At 42.8% G+C, this 12150-nt stretch overlaps 1 protein-coding gene across 7 annotated transcripts in view; it reads right to left on the reverse strand.

Moving 5' to 3' along the window:
- rgs6 (regulator of G protein signaling 6) overlaps positions 1 to 12150 on the reverse strand; it is a 175819-nt gene that overhangs the window by 24430 nt on the left and 139239 nt on the right. The window lies entirely within an intron of this gene.

Consider the following 12150-nt stretch of genomic DNA (forward strand, 5'->3'; position numbering starts at 1 on the left):
CCTCTGATGATCCAGGGAAAACAGCCCCACCTTATTCAGCCTCTCCATATAGCTCAATTCCTCCAAACCTGGCAATATCCTCATATATCTTTTCTGAACCGTTTCAAGTCTAACAATATCCTCCCTTGGAAGGAGACCAGATTTGCATGCAATAATCCAAAAGTGGGTTGAATCAATGTCCTGTACAGCCACAATATTACCTCCCAACTCCTGCACCTAACCTCTGATCAATAAAGGAATGCATACTTTCTTCATTATCCTATCTACATGCAATTCCACTTTAAAGAAACTATGAACCTGCACTCCAAGGTCCCTTTGTTCACCCACAATCCCCAGGACCTTACCATTAAGTGTATAGGTCCTGCTCTGTTCTGCCTTTCCAAAATGCAGCCCTTCACATTTATCTAAATTAAACTCCATCTGCCACTCCCTGCCCATTGGCCCATCTGATCAAGATCCCATTGTACTCTGAGGTAACCTTCTTTGTTGTCCACTACATCTCCAATTTTAGAGTAATCTGCAAACTTACTAACTATACCTGCTATATTGACATCCAAATCATTCATATAAATGATAAAAAGCAGTGGACCCAGCACTGCTCCTTGGAGCACACTGCCTCCTGCCTGAAAAACAACCTACCATCACCACCCTCTGTCTTCTATCTTCGAATCAGTTCTGTATCCAAATGGTTAGTTCTCCCTGTATTCCGTGTGATCTAACCTTGCTAACCAGTCTACCATAATTCAAATACATTACTAAAGTCCATATAGATCACGTCCACTGCTCTGCCCTCATCAATTCTCTTTGTTACTTCTTCAAAAAACTCAATCAACTTTGTGAGACATGATTTCCACGCACAAAGCCATGTTGAATATCCCTAATCAGTCCTTGCCTTTCCAAATACACGTACGTCCTGTCCCTCAGGATTCCTCCAACAACTTGTCCACCACCGATGTCAGGCTCACTGGTCTATAGTTACCTGGCTTTTCCTTACCATCATTCTTAAATAGTGGCACCATGTTAGCCAATCTCCAGTCTTCCGGCACCTCACCTGTGACTATCGATGATACAAATATCTCAGCAAGAGGCCCAGCAATCACTTTCTTAGCTTCCCACTGAGCTCTGGGGTACGCCTCATCAGGTTCTGGGGATGTATCTATCTTTATGTGTTTTACCCTAACCAACACCTTAACCTCTGTAAATGGACATTTTTCAAGATGTTGCATTTTATTTCCCCACATGTTATATCTTCCATATCTTTTTCCACAGTAAACACTGATACAAAATAGTCATTTAGAATCTCCCCTATCTCCTGTGGTTCCACACATAGGCTGCCTTGCTGATCTTTGAGGGGCCGATTCTATCACTAGTTACCCCTTTGTAGAATCCCTTTGGATTCTCCTTAACTCTATTTTCCAAAGCTATCTCATGTCCCCTTTTTGCCCTCGTGACTTCCCTCTTACGTATAATCCTACAGCATCTATAGAGTCGTAGAATCAGAGGGATGTACAGCATGGAAACAGACCCTTCGGTCCAACCTGTCCATGCCGATCAGTTATCCCAACCCAATCTAGTCCCACCTGCCAGCACCCAGCCCATATTCCTCCAAACCCTTCCTATTCATATACCCATCCATATGCCTCTTAAATGTTGCAATTGTACCAGCCTCCACCACATCCTCTGGCAGCTGATTCCATACCCGTACCACCCTCTACGTGAAAAAGTTGCCCCTTAGGTCTCTTTTATATCTTTCCCATCTCACCCGAAACCTATGCCTTCTAGTTCTGGACTCCCCAGTCCCAGGGAAAAGACTTTGTCTGTTCATCTTATCCATGCCCCTCATAATTTTGTAAACCTCTGTAAGGTCACCCCTCAGCCTCCGACGTTCCAGGGAAAACAGCCCCAGCCTGTTCAGCCTCTCCCTGTAGCTCTAATCCTCCAACCCTGGCAACATCCTTGTAAATCTTTTCTGGACCCTTTCAAGTTTCACAACATCTTTCCGATAGGAAGGAGAACAGAATTGCATGCAATATTCCAACAGTGGCCTAACCAATGTCCTGTACAGCTGCAACATGACCTCCCAACTCCTGTACTCAATAATCTGACCCATAAAGGAGAGCATACCAAACGCCTTCTTCACTATCCTATCTATCTGCGACTCCACTTTCAAGGAGATTTGAACCTGCACTCCTTTGTTCAGCAACACTCCCTAGGAGTGTGTACGTCCTGCTAAGATTTGCTTTCCCAAAATGCAGCACCTCGCATTTATCTGAATTAAACTCCATATGCCATTTCTCAGCCCATTGGCCTATCTGCTCCAGATCCTGTTGTAATCTGAGGTAACCATCTTCACTGTCCACTACACCTCCAATTTTGGCGTCATCTGCAAACTTACTAACTGTACCTCTTATGCTCGCATCCAAATCATTTATGTAAATGACACAAAGTAGAGGACCCAGCACCAATCCTTGTGGCACTCCAATGGTCACAGGCCTCCCGTCTGAAAAACAACCCTCCACCACCACCCTCTGTCTTCTACATTTGAGCCAGTTCTGTATCCAAATGGCTAGTTCTCCCTTTATTCCATGAGATCTAACCTTGCTAATCAGTCTCCCATGGGGAACCTTGTCGAACGCCTTACTGAAATCAATATAGATCACATCTACTGCTCTGCCCTCATCAATCTTCTTTGTTACTTCTTCAAAAAACTCAATCAAGTTTCTGAGACATGATTTCCCACGCACAAAGCCATGTTGACTATCCCTAATCAGTCCTTGCCTTTCTAAATACATGTATATCCTGTCCCTCAGGATTCCCTCCAACAAGTTGCCCACCATCGAGGTCAGGCTCACCGGTCTATAGTTTTCTGGCTTGTCTTTACCGTCCTTCTTAAACAGTGGCACCACGTTTGCCAACCTCCAGTCTTCCGGTATCTCACCTGTGACTATCGATGATACAAATGTCTCAGCAAGAGGCCCAGCAATCACTTCTCTAGCTTACCACAGAGTTCTCGGGTACACCTGATCAGGTCCTGGGGATTTATCCACCTTTAACCATTTCAAGACATCCAGCACTTCCTCCTCTAATCTGGACATTTTGCAAGATGTCACCATCTATTTCCCTACAGTCTATATCTTCCATATCCTTTTCCACAGTAAATACTGATGCAAAATATTCATTTGGTATCTCTCCAATTTTCTGTGGCTCCACACAAAGGCTACCTTGCTGATCTTTGAGGGGCTCTATTCTTTCTCTAGTTACCCTTTTGTCCTTAATATATTTGTAAAAACTCTTTGGATTCTCATTAATTCTATTTTCCAATGCTATCTCATGTCCCCGTTTTACCCTCCTGATCCCCCTCTTAAGTATACTCCTACTTCCTTTATACTCTAAGGATTCGCTAGATCTATCCTGTCTATACATGACATATGTTTCATTCTTTTTCTTAACCAAGCCCTTAATTTCTTTAGTCATCCAGCATTCCCTATACCTACCAGCCTTCCCTTTCACCCTGACAGGTATATACTTTCTCTGGATACTTGTTATCTCATTTCTGAAGGCTTCCCATTTTCCAGCCGTCCCTTTACCTGCAAACATCTGCCTCCAATCAGCTTTCGAAAGTTCTTGCCTAATACAGTCAAAATTGGCTTTTCTCCAATTTCGAACTTCAACTTTTAGATCTGGTCTATCCTTTTCCATCATTATTTTAAAACTAATAGAATTATAGTTGCTGGCCCCAAAGTGCTCCCCCACTGACACCTCAGTCACCTGCCCTGCCTTATTTCCCAAGAGTAGGTCAGGTTTTGCACCTTCTCTAGTAGGTACATCCACATACTGAATCAGAAAGTTGTCTTGTACACACTTAAGAAATTCCCCTCCATCTAAACCGTTAACACTATGACAGTCCCAGTTGATGTTTGGAAAGTTAAAATCCCCTCCCATAACTATCCTATTATTCTTACAGATAGCTGAAATCTCCTTACAAGTTTGTTTCTCGATTTCCCTCTGACTATTAGGGGGTCTACAATACAATCCCAATAAGGTGATCACCCCTTTCTTATTTCTCAGTTCCACGCAAATAGCTTTCCTGGATGCATTTCCAGGAATATCCTCCCTCAGCACAGCTGTAATGCTATCCCTTATCAAAAATGCCACTCCCCCTCCTCTCTAGCATCCCTTTCTATCCTTCCTGTAGAATTTGTATCCTGGAACATTAAGTTCTCAGTCCCTGAGCCATGTTTCTGTAATTGCTATGATATCCCAGTCCCATGTTCCTAGACATGCCCTGAGTTCATCTGCTTTCCCTGTTAGGCCCCTTGCATTGAAATAGATGCAATTTAATTTATTAGTCCCACCTTGTCCCTGCCCGCCATGACTGTTTGACTCACTTCTGTTCTCAACTGTACCAGTCTCAGATTGATCTCTTTCCTCACTATCTCCTTGGGTCCCACCACTCGCCTCCCCCACCCGCCCCCACCCAACCCCCCACACCTTACTCGTTTAAATCCTTCCAAGCAGTTCTAGCAAATTTCCCTGCCAGTATATTAGTCCCCTTCCAATTTAGGGGCAATCCGTCCTTCTTGTACAGGCCACTTCTACCCCAAAAGAGATTCCAATGATCCAAAAATGTGAATTCTTCTCCCATACACCAGCTCCTCAGCCATGCATTCATCTGCTATATCCTCCTATCTCTGCCCTCACTAGCTTGTAGCACTGGGAGTAATCCAGATATTACTATCCTTGAGGACCTCCTTTTTAAATTTCTGCCTAACTCTCTGTAATCTCCCTTCAGAATCTCTACCTTTTCCCTTCCTATGTCGTTGATTCCAATGTGGACAATGGCCTCCTGCTGGCCCCTCTCCCCCTTGAGAACATTCTGTACCCTCTCTGAGACATTCTTGATCCTAGCACCAGGGAAACAACACACCATTCTGCTTTTTCTCTGCTGGCCACAAACACCTGTCTGTACCTCGGACGACAGAATCCCCAAACACAATTGATCATCTTGGAAGCTGACATACCCCTCGTTGCATTAGAGCCAGTCTCAACACCAGAAACTTGGCTGTTCGTGCTACATTCCCCTGAGAATCCATCACCCCCTACGTTTTCCAAAACAGCATACTGTTTGAAATGGGTATATCCATAAAAGATTCCTGCCCTAGGTGCTAACCTCTCTTACCCTTCCTGGAGTTAACCCATCTATGTGATTTTATCTGAGACATTCCCCCCTTCCTATAACTGCCATCCATCACATACTGTTGCTGTTGCAAATTCCTCATCGCTTCTATCTGTCTCTCCAACCGATCCATTCAATCTGATAAGATTCGCATCCAACAGCATTTATGGCAGATATAATCTGCAGTAATCCTTAAACTCTCTTAACTCCCACATCTGACAAGAAGTACATATCACTGCAAAAGCCATTTTTGCTCCTTCACAATCTACAAACCCAGAAAATACCCAGAACATAAGGATTCACTCGATCTCTGCTATCTATACCTGACATATGCTTCCTTCCTTTTCTTGACCAAAACAAAATTTCTCCAGTCATCCAGCACTCCCTACACCCCACCAGCCTTTCCTTTCACGCTCGCAGGAATATACTGTCTCTGGACCCTCATTATCTCATTTCTGAAGACATCCCATTTTCCAGTCGTCCCTTTACCTGTGAACATCTGCCCCCAATCAGCTTTTGAAACTTCTTGCCAAATACCGTCAAAATCGGCCTTCTTCCAGTTTAGAACTTCAACTTTTAGATCCATCACTATTTTAAAACTAGTAGAATTATGGTCGCTGGCCCCAAAGTGCTCTCCCACTGACACCTCAGTCACCTGCCCTGCCTTATTTCCCAAGAGTAGGTAGGTACATCCACATACTATATCAGAAAATTTTCTTACACACACACCACAAATTCCTCTCCATCTAAACCCTTAATACTGTGGCAGTCCCAGTCTATATTTGGAAAGTTAAAATCTCCTACCATAAACATCATAATATTCTTACAGATAACTGAAATCTCCTTACAAATTTGTTTCTTAATTTCCCACTAATTATTTGAGTGTGTATAATACAATCCCAATAAGGTGATCACCTCTTTTTTTAATTCTCAGTTCTACCCAAATAACTTCCCTGGACATATTCCCAGGAATATCCTAAGTCCAGCAGTATTGTTATCCTTCATCAAAAACACCACTCCCCCTCCTCTCTTGCCTCCCTTTCTATCCTTCCTGTAGCGTTTGTGTCCTGGAACATTAAGCTGCCAGTCCTGTCCATCCCTGAGCCACGTCTCTATCATGGCTATGATATCCCAGTCCCATGTTCCTAACCATGCCCTCAGTTCATCTGCCTTCCCTGTTAGGCCTCTCGCATTGTCGTAAGTGCAGTTTAATTTATCAGTCCTACCTTGTTCTCTGCTTTGTCCCTGCCTGCCCTGACTGTTTGACTTATTCCTTTTTCCAACTCTATCAGTCTCAGACTGCTCTGTTTCCTCCCTATTTCCCTTGGTCCCACTCCCCCCATTTTTCTAGTTTAAATCCTCCTGAGCAGCTGTTGCAAATCTTCCTGGTACTATATTAGTCCCCTTCCAATTCAAGTGCAATCCGTCCTTCTTATAGAGGTCACTTCTATCCTAGAAGAGATTCCACTGATCCAAATATATAAACCTTTCTCCCCTGCGCCAGCTCTCAGCCACACATTCAGCTGCTCTATCCTTCCATTCCTACCCTTACTAGCTTTATACTTTAAAATTTTTTAAAAATAAACTTTAAAACATAGGTACTAAGTTAGCTTAGAGCAATGTTTTTTTCAAGCAGTAAGACTGGGCTAATTTCTGGGTCTGTGGATTGCTCAGGTGTAAAGATTGCCTTTAATTAGATTAGATTAGATTACTTACAGTGTGGAAACAGGCCCTTCGGCCCAACAAGTCCACACCGACCCGCCGAAGCGCAACCCACCCATACCCCTACATTTATCCCTTACCTAACACTACGGGCAATTTTTTAGCATGGCCAATTCACCTGACCCGCACATCTTTGGATTGTGGGAGGAAACCGGAGCACCCGGAGGAAACCCACGCAGACACGGGGAGAACGTGCAAACTCCACACAGTCAGTCGCCTGAGGCGGGAATTGAACCCAGGTCTCTGGCGCTGTGAGGCAGCAGTGCTAACCACTGTGCCACCGTGCCGCCCGGTGATGTGCTCTTCCGGGGAGTAATCCAGATATCAGTACCCTCAAGGATCTCTTTTTTAATTCCCTGCCTAACTTCCTATGCTCTCTCCTCAGAATCTCGTCTTTATCTCTTCTTATGTTGTTAATTCCAATGTGTACAATGACCTCTTGCTTGGCCCTCTACCCTTTGAGAACATTTTGCATCCTCTCTGAGATATCCTTAATCCTGGCATCAGGGAGGCAACATACATTCTGATTTTTTGCTGTCAGCCGCAGAAATGTCTGTCTGTGCCTCAGACTAGAGAGTCCCCTAACACAAGTGATCACTTACAACCTGATGTAGCTATTGTTCCATTGTTACATTACAGCCAGTCTCAGTACCAAAAACTTGGCTGTCAGTACATTCTACTGAGAGTCCATTACCCCCTACATTTTCCAAAACAGCAGACTTGTTTGAATTGGAGATAGCCACAGGAGACTCCTGCCTGCCTCTATTTCTTACTATTCCTGGAGGTAACCCATCTACGTGACTGTATCTGCAGTTTTTCTCCCTTCCTATAATTGCCATCCATCACACTCTCTCAATCCTGTAAACTCCTCGTTGTCTCTAACTGCTGCTCCAACTGATCCATGCGATCTGATAGGATTCACAACCAAACACACTTCCTGCAGACATAATCATCAGTAACACGGAAACTCTCTCTAATCTCCCACATCCGACAGGAAGAGCACATCACTCTATGAAAGGCTATCTTTTCACCTTAACAATCTGCACACCCAGAAATGAGTGCAGTCTTACTGCTTAAAGAAACACTGCTCCCGGCTAACTTAGTACCAATGTTTTATATTTTTAAAGATCAATCAAGAATCAGATCTAATTAAACAAAAATTCCACTCACCTCACTATTGTTGGTTTACAAAAAAACCTTCCCACTTAGCTGCTTCCCTGCTGTGAGCTCTCCTACACAGGTTTCTCCAAGGTCAGCTGTGAATTTTGCTATTTGTTTACTTCACTTAGATGACCTCCAATGTCCCGAAGTACTTGAAATTAAACAGCAGAGGCAGTAGCTGAGAAGGTTCACTGTTGGGTCAGACAGCAATGTAGGTTTCTTCCTCCAATGATTCACTTCCCACCATTTGGGCACTGCCCTTGTCTCCCTTTCTTCTTTTTTAAAGTGCAGTTGTTTTGATTGTCCCCCCCCCCCCCACCGAGTTCCAAAACACTGCAACAGCTTATAAAACAGTAATTACTGTACCTACAATTCGAGGAAATCAGTTCCAACTCTGAAAATACCTCAAAAAAAAGGAGCAGCTCTTACAGCCACAACTTCTTCCCATCCTCCATCTTTACCCCAAATCCTCCTCAGTAAACAGTTAATGCAGAACTGACAATATTCTAACATAACATAACAAACAGATAATATTAATAAATATTAATATTGTACATAAAAAAAACAAAGAGTTCACAAAACATTTAACAACCAAAAAAGCAGAATATTTGTATCTCCACATTACTAGGATTTACATGAATACAATACAATCCTTCATACTCTGTCTCTCTCACCAAAATATCCACCTACAGCTTAAAGATTCTTCTTCTGCAGCAGAAAGCTTATATGTCACCGATCTTGCATTGCTGGGAAGGATAGAAGAGGAAGCTTGTGAGTAGCTTCCACATTGACGAGGTAAGACCTAGCGCCAACTCATGGCAGCTATGGTGGAGGCGACTTTGGGTTCCCAGTGGTGTCTGCATCCAGCGTAGATTCACGGAGGCGGACGTTAGTTTGGGTCCAATACGAGAAACTGCTACATTGGTGAGATTGCCTGAAGCAAACTCACGGCGGCAGCGGAGTCAAATTTGGGCCAGCGCGGTGCCTGGCAGCATTGGTGGTGCCTGCATTGGCGAGGTCCAGCGAGAACCCACAGTGGTGAGGGCATTGATGCAGCTGAGAAGAATGGTGACTTGCATTCCAATGGCGGCATGGCGATGGGGACTCGTGCCAGGTCACCAGGCCCATGGTGGAGCACTTAACAAGAAGGACTGTAAAGGCGAATTATTTTTCTTTATCTCTTTATTATTCTGCCTTTATATTCCAGTTTACCTTTCTGTGTTTTAAAGTTGTGCCCGAGTGTGGTGACACTATACAACACTTTTCGCTGCATTTTGTGACAAAGTGCACGGGACAATAAACAAATAAATCGCAGCAAATCAAAGCCAATGTTGATTTTCCACATTCTCTCTCCCTCTGATTTGTTTATCTAGTTAATCAACATGACAATTCTTGTTTCAACTCCAAACATTTTATTCATTTTAACTCCAACTTCACATCTTCCTCACTTGCCTTGCGGGTCTTTCTTCCTTCTCTCTATCCTTATACACTCTTCCTCCTACTATTACTCCCCTAGTATGATTGTCCTTGTTCCCACTATTGTCATCTGCTCTTCCTTACTGTTCTCACAGGTTGCTGGTGGTGGGGAAGAGGGGATTTCAGCTCTAAAAAACAGATGCAAATCTGGAATGTAAATAAACACGCCCACTGAAATTTCCTTCCACTTCAAAACCAGAAGTGCAAATAAAAATCTGAATGAAAATGATCTTGTGGTATTCTGAATTTTAGATGCAGGAACATTTAATTCAAGAGCAAAATGATAATATTGCCTTTATACAAAATATTGACTCAGACATTGCTGCAGTTGCCGAGCTAATTCTCAATGCACCATTATTAGATAAATATTTAAACCCTTGATAGGATACCCAGGGAGCAGATTGGCTGCAATGATACTAGGAATACACGGGTTATAGTGGTGAAGAAAGGTTTGAAAAACTGAACAGTTGGAAATGCAACAGAGAGGGACATATGCAGGTCCTAAAGAGGGACCACAAAATTCTGAAACACTTCAAGAAAAGTGAAGGGTGGACTGATAGGCTTGTCACAAAAACAGCATTTCTATTTGTGTCATGAGTTGGTCAATTTTACTGCAAATACTTCATACATTCAAATAATGAGCTTATCCTTTTATTTCTCACAAATATGCTTTTCTTGAATTTCACTTGCTGACACATTATTATCATTAAACTCTCTGTCCCTTCTTTTCTCACACTGTTTGTCCTTACCCTCATCATTACACTGCTCTGTTGCCTCAACTTTTCTCTTTAGATTTAGAAATCTCCCTTCACCTCAACACTCCCCTGCACTTTCAATTTAAAGCCCTAGTTATGCAGATGTGACAGCATGTATTTGTTTTATTAGCTGACTAGTTATTAAATCAGCAAGGTAATAACATATTGTCTGTAAATAATGAAGCAGCCAACAGGGAAGTAAAACAAAAAATGACTAAAAGGCACCATCTCCTTCCCTGCTGGACTAAATTCCTGCCTGTGCTAAATTGTCGACTTCGCATTTTCTCATACTGTTGGTAGCAACACTTTCTATTTATGTCGTGAACTTGTGATTTACCTTCAAATTTTAATCACAAAGTCAGCTTCCTGCTCTGCACATCCATCACTGCTTGTGAAAAAGACTCAACTCTCTAAATGTCAACTTAACCGAATTATACTTGACGTACAAAAATATAAGAAGTCACGATTCCAAAACACAACAGCATTGGCACAAGGAAATCAAGTAAAAGTAAATGTGGCATGGATCAAAGCGTCTGTTTCTGTGCTGTATGATTTTATGACTCAAATAGGAGTTGGGAGGTCATGTTGCGGCTGTACAGGACATTGGTTAGGCCACTTTTGGAATATTGTGCACAATTCTGGTCTCCCTCCTATCGGAAGGATGTTGTGAAACTTGAAAGGGTTCAGAAAAGATTTACAAGGATGTTGCCAAGGTTGGAGGGTTTGAGCTATAGAGAGAGGCTGAATAGGCTGGGGCTGTTTTCCCTGGAGCTGAGGGGTGACCTCAGAGAGGTTTATAACATCATGAGAGCCATGGATAGGGTCAACAGACAAATGGTGGGGGAGTCCAGAGTGAGAGGTCATAGGTTTAGGGTCAGAAGGGAAAAATTTAAAAGGGACCTCAGGGGCAATTTCACACAGAAGATGGTGCATGTATGGAATGAGCTGCCAGAGGAAGTGGTGGAGGCTGGTTCAATTACAATGTTTAAAAGGCATCTGGATAGGTATATGAATAGGAAAGGTTTAGAGCTATATGGGTCATGCGCTGGCAAATGGGACTAGATTTGGTTAAAATTAAAAATCACAACACCTGATGAAGGGGCAGCGCCTCGAAAGCTGGTGTTTCCAAATAAACCTGTTGGACTATAACCTGGTGTATTGTGATTTCTAACATTGCCCACCCCAGTCCAACACCGGCATCTCCAAATCTAGATTAGGTTGGTAAGCATGGACAAGTTGGACTAAAGGGTCTATTTCCATGCTGTACATCTCTATGACTCTATGAACGCATAGAGTAATACGGATAAATGAATTGAATCATTTTGTATAACCATCCAGTTATGACCAAGTAAGGATGAGTGAATCAGCTCTCCTCTTTTCAACCTCCATTTTAGGTGCAACAGAGGTTGAAGCTCTTCTTAGTATGAGGCTTTAACTGTCTCCAACATCTGTCAAAGGAGACATTAAATGGTGGCTTTGTCTGACTGCTCAGATGGCTGTGAAAGATCCCGTGCACTGGTTCAAAGAAGAGCAGGGGAGTTCTCTCTATTGTCGTGGCCAATATTTATCCTGCAACCATTATGACAAAACATTTCATCTGGTCATTTTGTATGTGGGAGTTCAGTGTGGGCACAATTGGCAGCTGCTTCTAAATTATAACAAAGCTGCACTTCAGAGTAATTAATTATCTGTAAAATGCTTTTGAAATGCGTGGTGATGGCAAGGAGCACCGTATAAATGTCAGTCTTGCTATGTTTTGCTTTTGACTGTTTGGATGTAAAAAGTAGTGGTTTTATTTTGGTCAGGCAGGTGTCCAGAATTGTTGAAACTTGATAGTTTCTGTTTGCCCACTATTGCAGT

This window comes from Hemiscyllium ocellatum, chromosome 8 (genome assembly GCF_020745735.1).
Source record: "Hemiscyllium ocellatum isolate sHemOce1 chromosome 8, sHemOce1.pat.X.cur, whole genome shotgun sequence".
NCBI lineage: Eukaryota > Metazoa > Chordata > Chondrichthyes > Orectolobiformes > Hemiscylliidae > Hemiscyllium > Hemiscyllium ocellatum.